Source organism: Triplophysa rosa, linkage group LG11 (assembly GCF_024868665.1).
Source record: "Triplophysa rosa linkage group LG11, Trosa_1v2, whole genome shotgun sequence".
Classification (NCBI taxonomy): Eukaryota; Metazoa; Chordata; class Actinopteri; order Cypriniformes; family Nemacheilidae; genus Triplophysa; species Triplophysa rosa.
In genome coordinates this window covers 25,384,812-25,394,597 of record NC_079900.1, presented here as the reverse complement: position 1 = coordinate 25,394,597, position 9,786 = coordinate 25,384,812, and the positions used below count along the sequence as shown (strand labels likewise).

At 47.2% G+C, this 9,786-nt stretch overlaps 1 protein-coding gene across 1 annotated transcript in view; it reads left to right on the top strand.

The window, feature by feature from the left end:
- LOC130561781 (BAH and coiled-coil domain-containing protein 1) overlaps nucleotides 1-9,786 on the top strand; it is an 81,749-nt gene that overhangs the window by 1,163 nt on the left and 70,800 nt on the right. The window lies entirely within an intron of this gene.

The window sequence follows — 9,786 nt, the reverse complement described above, 5'->3', positions numbered from 1 at the left end:
CCTCTTCAGTGCAAGTAGCACAGCCCACAACTCTAGGCAGTTGATATGCCAACGCAGGCGGGGGCCCGTCCACCGCCCCGACACTGCGTGCCCGTTGCACACAGCACCCCAGCCCTGAAGGGAGGCATCCGTCGTTACCACGACGTGTCTTGATACCTGCCCTAGGGGGACCCCCTCCCGTAGGAAGGCCATAGACGACCAAGGGGTAAGGGTGCGCCGGCAGAAAGGCGTGATGACCATACGCCTGCTGCCGGTGTGCCACGCTCTCCAAGGAACTCGACTCTGTAGCCAGTGTTGGAGCGGTCGCATGTGCATCAACCCGAGGGGGACCACCCCCGCCGAGGATGCCATGTGCCCCAGGAGCCTCTGAAATTGTTTCAGGGAGACCGCTGGCTGCCTGAAGTGCTTCAGGCAGTGTAACACTGACCGGGCGCGCTCTGTAGTCAGTCGCGCTGTCATGGAGACAGAATCGAGTTCCATACCGAGAAAGGAGATGCTCTGCGTGGGGGAGAGCTTGCTCTTTTCCCAGTTGACCTGTAGCCCCAACCGATCTAGTTGCCGGAGCACCAGGTCCCTATGTGTACACAACAAATCTCGCGAGTGAGCCGAGATGAGCCAGTCGTCAACATAGTTCAGTACCTGCACACCTTCTTCCCTGAGGGGAAGGAGGGTGGCCTCCACGACCTTCGTAAAGACTCGTGGAGACAGGGACAGACCGAAGGGGAGGACCCTGTACTGATATGCCCGTCCCTCGAACGCGAACCGCAGGAACGGCCGGTGTCGAGGGAGGATCGAGACATGAAAGTACGCATCCTTCAGGTCGATTGCCATGAACCAGTCCTGACGCCTGACGGACGTCAGGATGCGCTTCTGCGTGACCATCCTGAAAGGCAGCTTGTGTAGGTGTCTGTTCAGAACACGCAGATCCAAGATAGGGCGCAACCCCCCGCCTTTCTTGGGGACAATGAAGTATGGGCTGTAGAACCTGCTGGACATCTCGGCCGGTGGGACGGGCTCGATCGCTCCCTTCACCAGAAGGGAGGCGACCTCCGCCCGAAGTACGGGGGCATCCCTGCCTCTGACTGAGGTAAAAAGGATGCCCCGGAACTTGGGCGGACGTGTAGCGAACTGAATCGCGTAGCCGAGACGGATCGTCTTCCTCAGCCAGCCTGACAGTCTGGGAAGCTGAGACCAAGCTCCCAGAAACCGAGACAGGGGGACTAGAGGTTTGATCTGCTTCATCGCCCCCGCGGAGGGTGGTTCGATGGCTAGCAGTACGGATTCCTTGCCGAGGGCGGACCACCGGGGAGGAGATCGGCTCTGCTGTTTTTCCTGCCTGGCGACTGTCTAGCTCAACGCACTGTCTGTCTGAGAGTGCTGAAGGCTGGTGTTTATACTCGACATTGCGCTTCGCTGTGACGCAACGTCGAGTTGCCGTCCACCGTCGACCAGAGGGTGGGAACGGTTGTGAAAACCCAGAGAGAGAGGAAGCTCTTTTTGTGAGGAAGTGGGCGCTGGCCCCCCAGGGGGGACCAGCTGATGGTAGGACGGGGCAGGAACCGTCCCTATCCGACCCAGCGATGGAGTGGCTGGGATCGGGCCCAGTGGTAATCTCAATCTCCCTGGGGTCTCTCCATCAGGGCCGCTTCTGCTTCCACGACGGCTGCTGATGGGGAGGCGGTTTCCTCTTTGACGTCCTTTTCCGGGAGGCAGCCTGAGAAGGGGGCACTGGAGCCGGAACCGGAGTCGAAGAGGGCTAGGGCTGCTGGGAAGCAGATGCCGCTCGGGATCTCGAAGGCCTGACGGCGGCCGAGTCATGGCGGGGCAGGATGTGTTTGATGGCCTCCGTCTGCTTCTTCACCGTTGAGAACTGCTGAGAGAAATCCTCAACGGTGTCACCAAACAGCCCTCCCTGCGAGATGGGGGCGTCGAGAAAGCGAACCTTCTCAGCGTCCCGCATCTGCGCAAGGTTGAGCCAGAGGTGCCTCTCTTGGACCACCATGGTGGACATCGCCCAACCCAAGGCCCGTGCCGTCACCTTAGTCACCCGTAGAGCGAGATCGATGGCGGTACGGAGTTCCTGCATTCCTGTCGGGTCGGTCTTACCCTCGTGGAGCTCCTTCAACGCCTTGGCCTGATGGACCTGCAGGATGGCCATGGCGTGGAGGGAGGAGGCGGCCTGACCCGCAGCCGTGTAAGCCTTTGACACCAGAGATGCCGAAAACTTACACGCACTGGATGGGAGTCTAGGCCGAGACCTCCAGGTGGCCGCTGTCTGCGGGCACAGGTGCACCGCGACAGCACGCTCCACCTGGGGGATCTCGACATAGGCAGCCCCTGGCCGCACCACCATCGAGGGAAGTAAGGGCGACTGAGCCTTTCTGATTGGAATGGGCTGTGAGGGGCGCGTTCCAAGTCTTACTCAGCTCCTCATGCACTTCCGGGAAGAACGGGACCGGAGCTGGGCACGGCTTGGAGCCGCGCTCAGACCCCAGGTACCACGTATCCAACCGCGAGCGCTGGGGTAAAGGCGGTGCTGTGCACTGCAGCCCAATGCTTGCGGCGGCCCGGAAAAGCATGGTTGACATCTCAACGTCCGCCTCTTCCTGGGCTCGACCCCCCGGGGGAGGGAGCTCCGAGGAATCGTCGGGGTCGGATGCCAAAAGATCGCTCTCCGATGCTGTGATCGAGATCTCATCTTCGTCACGCACTTCCGAGTACGTGGCGGAGGAACAAGACGGGGTAGGACCGTTTTTTAAGGGATGGTCAGACGAGCGAGAAAAAGAATTGCTCAGACACTTCCGGAACTGCCGAGACGCCCAGGGGAAAGTCGCTGCAGGAAGAGACCGTCTGCTCCACCACGTCGTAGATTCCAGCAGAATAAGATCAGCGAAGATCTGGAGAATGCTCATCAGATGCTTAGGCTCTGAAGAACAAAAGGTGAATGAATGAGCACGCCGGCTTCCCTCTTATACCCGGACATCCGGGGAGGAGCCCGGCATGCAAATTTCATTCGCCAATTTTCATTGGCCTTTTCTAAATACTCAGAAGATGATAGGTTCTCAAGACAAACCCCATTCTGTCGGTTCGACACAACGTAGAGAGACCGACAGAAAGGGAACCCAGTTTATTCTGAGGGTTCTGCAGTGGATCAATGGAGTGTAATGAGCCGTTAGCCTACAGAAAATCCTAACCGGCTATGACCCTCTTGCTTGCCGCGGATGCGGAGAAACATCTATTCATCTGCGATTTGGAGAAGAACGTGCATTAAGTGCGGCTGTACACAATGTTAACATGTTAGCTTCCGTCAGCGAATAGGAAAAAGTACAGTAACTGTTTTATGGCAATCTGAATAGTAAAGCCGAGGTACTGTAGATTTAAACAGTTTGTTTCAAATGGAATTGTTATTTTTCATCTAATATGTAACTTTCTGCTATTATTTAAGTTATCATTATTTACTGATGTTTATTTAAATGTTTAATATGCTGTAGTGTGCCGTGTTACAGACTGATGTGCGCATTAAACACGGACGGACTTTCATTCTCCTTTATTTCAGATATCACATTTCAAAATGTACTTAAATAAGGTCTACAGTAGTATATAAGCTATAGACATATTTCTTCTCCACTCGTCACGTGGTTGCAACTCGCAAATTTAATAATATAGATATCAATTTTATTTATTAAAATTGATATAAATAATCTATATTTCCCAACCACAGCGGTTCATTTGTCCATTATCCCTGCAGTGGTAAAAAACTGCCACCATCACAGCGCTAATCCCACCGGCGTAAGGGTGCATAAACGATGTCCCAGACAGTTTTCAATTTTGGTGAACTATCCCGTTAAAAAAAGGGGTAGAGAAAACAGAGCTTGAGCCAACCAGCGTCTGACTGTTATTGAGTTATGAGCGAAGCCGCCTGTGGATTCAACATCACGTCCTGAAACCATATGGAGAAGATTAGCATCTGTGAGCAGGTTTCTGTTGCTCCAGCTCTCATTTTTAGAAGCTGTTTGAAGGGTTTTCAGACACACAATCCTGGCGACTATGCAAACAGTGAAATAACATTTCCAGCTAATACAGTCACACACAGACTTAATGCGCAGGTCAGACGGGTCAGCTGACAGTCAGAAGATCATCTGATCAACTCCAGATGACCAATAAAAGCACACACACACACACACACACACACACACACACACACACACACACACACACACACACACACACACACACACACACACATCTAAACACCTGAAGCACAGGTCTGAGATCAGGTTCCACTCGTTCACACTGACTGTTTAATAAACGCAGGACTGCAGAACAGAGACGTCACATGTAAAATAATCCAGACCTTAAAGTCACCACGGATGAAAACTGAACCTCTGTGAAGACACTCGATCTGTCTCGTGTTGCAGGACTGAATCAGTTTTATTACGCTGTTAAACCCGACAGCCAGAAACAACAACACACTTCATCCGTACACGTGCACTCGGAAACGTGAGAATGATTTTAAAAATAATTTGTAGAAAGAGAAATACATTCTCATGCCTCCAGGTGTGTGTGATGCCACACTGCTGTGTAAAGGCTGTCCAATCACAGACCCACGAATGTCCCCGCAGAGATGCATGATGGGAAATAACAGGCATATCATGATTTAAGTCACATGGTGTCAACTGCCACACAAACAACAAAGACGACACACAGAGAAGACACACACATGCAGACACACACACTTTACACAGCGTTCACAAACAGGATCCTGCTGTGACCAACTCATGTTCATTCATAATCACACACGCACACACACACTTTATCTTTATAATGTGAATGGCCCTTTAGTGTTGTGTGGATTTTTCAACGATATCAGTGCAGTTTACATAGTTACGTCCAGTAGCTGGCGGTAAGGGACTGAGTCTGTCAGTCAGCAGACTATTCAACCATTTCAGTCCAAAAGTCTGCTTTATTCAGGAACTAACTAGAGTATGGCTATCAATATGTCAATCATAGCTATTTCAAGAGTGAATCTTGCATTTATAAACTTTGCAGCGTGTATGTGGCCATTGGTCTTGGCAGCATGAAAAACAAGTTTTATACAATTCTGAATGATTAATACATAGCACAGAAACCGCACAACGAGCACTCCCTTTATAATTACTAAAAAGCTGTCACTCATCTTCATCGAGATCTCTAGCACCCCAGAACCAGGCTTAATAATAGTTTACGCAAGGAATACAAAAGCCCTGACATGGGGGTGGTTTCCCGGACACGGATTAGTTTAAATCAGAATTAAATATTAGTTAAATTAGGATATTTAAGTAGTTTTTCCAAAATATACTTTACAAAAAAACCTTACTGGTGTGCATCTTAAGACAAAACAATCACACTGATATATTTGAAGATATGTCAGAGCAAGTTGTTGTCAATCAAGACATCTTTAACATTTAAATTAGTCTGGGACTCCTCATAAGCCCTGTCTGGGAAACCTCCACATGGAGTTGATAAATATAGTGAAAAGATGTATATAGATAGAAAATTACACCTCAAAAAGTAGAAGCTTCCTCTTCCCGACTGCGAGTGGAGGTTTATTATTCTCCATTTTTCAGCTGACGCCAATCAAGCAGTCATGTCAACCATGTCCTGCGCTAAGCGGTTTTTAGTCGTTTTTCAGTGAAAATGGTATCTTGAAAAATTTCAATCTGGTTTTAAATCTAAGCACAGTACAGAATCTGCACTGCTACAGTATGTGTTCTTAATGGAATATTTTTAGCTACAGACTCTGGTGACTCAGTGGTTTTAGATCTTACCTCTGCATCTGATACAGTTGATCATAATATTCTCCTGTCCAGATTACTATACTGTGTGGGATTGCAGGGAAATGTCCTTAAATGGTTTCGGTCATACTTGACTAATAGACGTTTTTGTGTCCGATTGGGTAACGTCTACTCATCTGAAGCACACTTGTCCTGTGGTGTGCCTCAGGGATCCATTCTTACACCTGCTCTCTTCTCACTGTATATGCTCCCTTTGGGTTCTATCTTTAGAAAGCATGGGCCTTCATGCCACTGTTATGTGTCACTTGTAAATGTCATTGTACCGCCACCAGAGCAGCCATGTCGTGGAGACGCTGTGTGATCCATTGCCAAAAGAAAGGCAATGTTTGTTTTCTCTTCCAAAAGAGGAGTCAACAAAAAACGAATGGTTACATTTTATTTTCAACACTGTTCCAGAGAAGTACAATGAAAAAGTGCTAGTTTGTGCAGAGCATTTTAACAACGATTGCTTCACTAATCTGGGAGCGATCAAGACCGGCCATGCACGGCAGCTTCTGTTAAAAAGTGGGGCAATTCCATCGGTTAAAACTCCGCGAGGACAGTCTGGCGCTTCAGATTCACAGCCTGGTTTCCCATAGGATTTTGACAGACTTGTGGCGCTGGTGACGTTACAAACTAATTAGCATATTTGTGATGTCATCACGTCGTGTTAGTGTTAGCACTTATCTGTTTTTCTTCTACTCTCTTATCTGTCACATTATACTGTATTTTACAACGGGATGCCACCAGCATCACTTTAACCGCTGCTAAAATTCTGATTTATAAACGCAACATCATCGGACAAAATCAAAATACAGTACATCTACATTAAAGAGCGGCTATATGCTGTTTGCCCTTTCTCGACAATGTGTTGCTTATTACGAACGCTTCTTTGATTTAAATCAAGTGACAGTTAAATAGAGGCCGAGGGCTCGCGCACACACATGACTCATGTGAAGAGATGGGCTCGAAAGGGAAATAGGCGCACCTTTATTGTCTACACATGTACACGCCACTACGATTAGTGATGGGAAGTTTGGATCATTTTACTGACTCTGGACCTTTGAGTCTCGTTCAGCAAAATGAACGTAATCTTTTTTTCGAGTCATATCGTTCATTTCGTTCATGCAAAATATAATTATAATGTTACATGTTACTTTTCTAACACATCTACTACTATATGCAAACTGTTGATCACATTACAAACAATACAAAACTATAATGCTATAAGAAACAGAAAAGATTAATTCATTGTTTACCTGGGTCTTTAGTCTATGATTAGCTCACCACACCTCTTATCTGACAAGTCCTCGGGTTTGATCGTTCGTTCACGACGTGACAGCTTCGTAAGCTAAACCAATGCAGTCAGAGCCAGAAAGAGAATTGATTAGTTCACCTCCCGAGTCTTCGTGTTTGAGACTACTTTGCAATGTGATCACATACAACATCATATTGCTGAGAATGTTGGGTTATTTGCATTACTGAATTTACGTTTATAGCTCTTAGTTTTTTTATGTGAGAATCATGTTTTGTTAATTGTTTAATCATTTTTTTGTATTAGTAGCTTTTTTTTATTACTTAATCAAATAACATTCTGCAGTGTTATTACTTGGCGCAAATTTAAAGGGGTCATTTACGCGGCTAAAACGAATATTATTGTTTGTTTAGATGTATTACAATGTGTATACACGATTTAAGGTTAAAAACGCTGTATTTTCCACATACCGTGCATGTTTGTATCTCTCTTGCCCCGCCTCTCTGAAACGCGAGATTTTTACAAAGCTCATCGCTCTGAAAAGCGAGGTGTGCTATGATTGGCCAGTTCACACTGCGTAGTGATTGGTGGAATACTGCAATTGTGTGACGGAAATGTAACGCCTCTTACNCCGGGTCCCAGCCGGTCCACAGCCGCCCACCGCGTCAACCGTCGGCTGGTCCCCCCAGACTCCCCCCAAAGTCCCCCAGGACTCCGCGCCCTCGAGCGCGCCGGGGATATAGAACTGTTCCCCCCTTGAACTCTGTTGTTTCCCCACCCCCCTCCCATGTTTGTTATTTTTTTGTCCCACCCCAACCCGTTCGTTGTCATTGCCTGTTTCCCCCTTGTTGTTCACCATGTTTGTTGGTCTTGTCTTTGTCCAGTCTTCATGCGTTAGTCAACCCCGTTGGTGAACACCTGGGGGTGTTCATTAATGGGGGGGGGGGCTCTGTCACGGTCCTACCTTCTTGTTTAGAATTTCCTAGTCGTGTGGCAGGATCGGGACAGAGCCCTTACGGTTTTATGTGAAAAGCCATGATTTTATGTCTTTATTCTCATGTGTTTTCTCGTGTCTCGTCATTGGCCCCGCCCCTCTCGTTTCATGTATTGCTTCCCTGCCGTGTCTAATGTTTCCCACCTGCCCTGTGTCATTATCCCTCGTTTGTCTTGCCTTTATATTGCCCTCATGTTTCATTGTCTCGTTGCTCGTGGATTGTGTATGTGCGTGATGTTGTGCTGCTTCGTGTTCGCGTCATCGTCTTGCCTTGTCCTTTCATCTGTTCCCCAAGAGTGAGTTTATTTGTTGACCTTAGTTTCTGTTTTGCCCCCACGTGGGAAGTGTTTTGTTTTGATTTCTTGTTTTCTTCCCGTGTTCTTAGTTCCTGTTTTGTTTTGCACCCTATCGTGGGTTTTAGTTTTGAGTTATTAAAGTCTTGTTTTGTTAACCCCTTCACGCCTGCCTGCATTTGGGTTCTTCCGTCACGCTCGCTGTGACAGACTTGGTGCAAAGACGTGCAACTGATTTATTGGAAATACCACAATAAAGAGAGTTGCAGTAATCCAAGTGTGATGTAATAAAAGCCTACCACAGCATTTATCTGTTTCTCAAATTTTAGTTTGCTATGGAGTAACACGCCCAAATTTTTAACGCAGGGGGTAGAAAAATCTGAAAGACCACACATATCAATATTACCAGTACTACAATTACCATTGGGACTAAAGATGATTAACTCAGTTTTACTTTCATTTAAGAAGAGAAAATGTTGGGAAAGCCAAGTTTTAACCTCCTCTAAACAGAGAAAAAGAGACTTCAGAGCAGTATGGTAATTACGTTTAAATCGTAGGTATATCTGTGTGTCGTCTGCATAACAGTGGATGAAACCCATGCTTCTAAAGATAGAACCCAAGGGAGCATATACAGTGAGAAGAGAGCAGGTGAAGAATGGATCCCTGAGGCACACCACAGGAAAGTGTGCTCAGATGAGGAGACTTACCCAATCGGAAACAAAAAGTCTTTAGTCAGTATGACCAAACCATTTAAGGAATTTCCCTGCAATCCCACACAGTATTGTAAATGGACAGGAGAATATTATGATCAACTAGGGATGTAACGATTCACCGTGAGCCGGTTGAAAATCGGTTATAATGAGCGACGATTCAAATCGGTTGAGGCTTGAACTGAATCGCAATACATTTTTTGAACAGCAGGGGCCGCTATTTTCACTGCAAACCTAAACGTGGATGCTGATACTGGAAGGCCGGCTGCAGCACTGGACTGGACACCGGACTGGACCTCGGCTGCACCGGACTGGATACCGGCTGCACCGGACTGGAACCCGGACTGGATCGCTGGACTACCGTATCAACTTTAAAATTCTGCTCTATGTTTTTAAATCCTTGAACCATCAAGCACCTCCTTATCTGGCTGAGAATCTCCACCCCCAAAGTCAATCCTGTATGTTGAGATCTGAAGATCAGAATCTTCTTCTGGTCTCTACATCATGGTTAAAAACCAGAGGGGACAGAGCCTTTGCCGTTGCAGGGCCAAAATTGTGGAACAGTTTGCCGGCCCACATTAGAATGGCTCCATCATTTACTGCTTTTAAAACCTCTTTAAAAATTTATTACTTTTCACTGGCATTTGATACTGTTTGAGGCTTGTGGACTGATATTTATTATTGTATTGAATTAGATTTGTTGACTTTTTTCTTCTTTTAT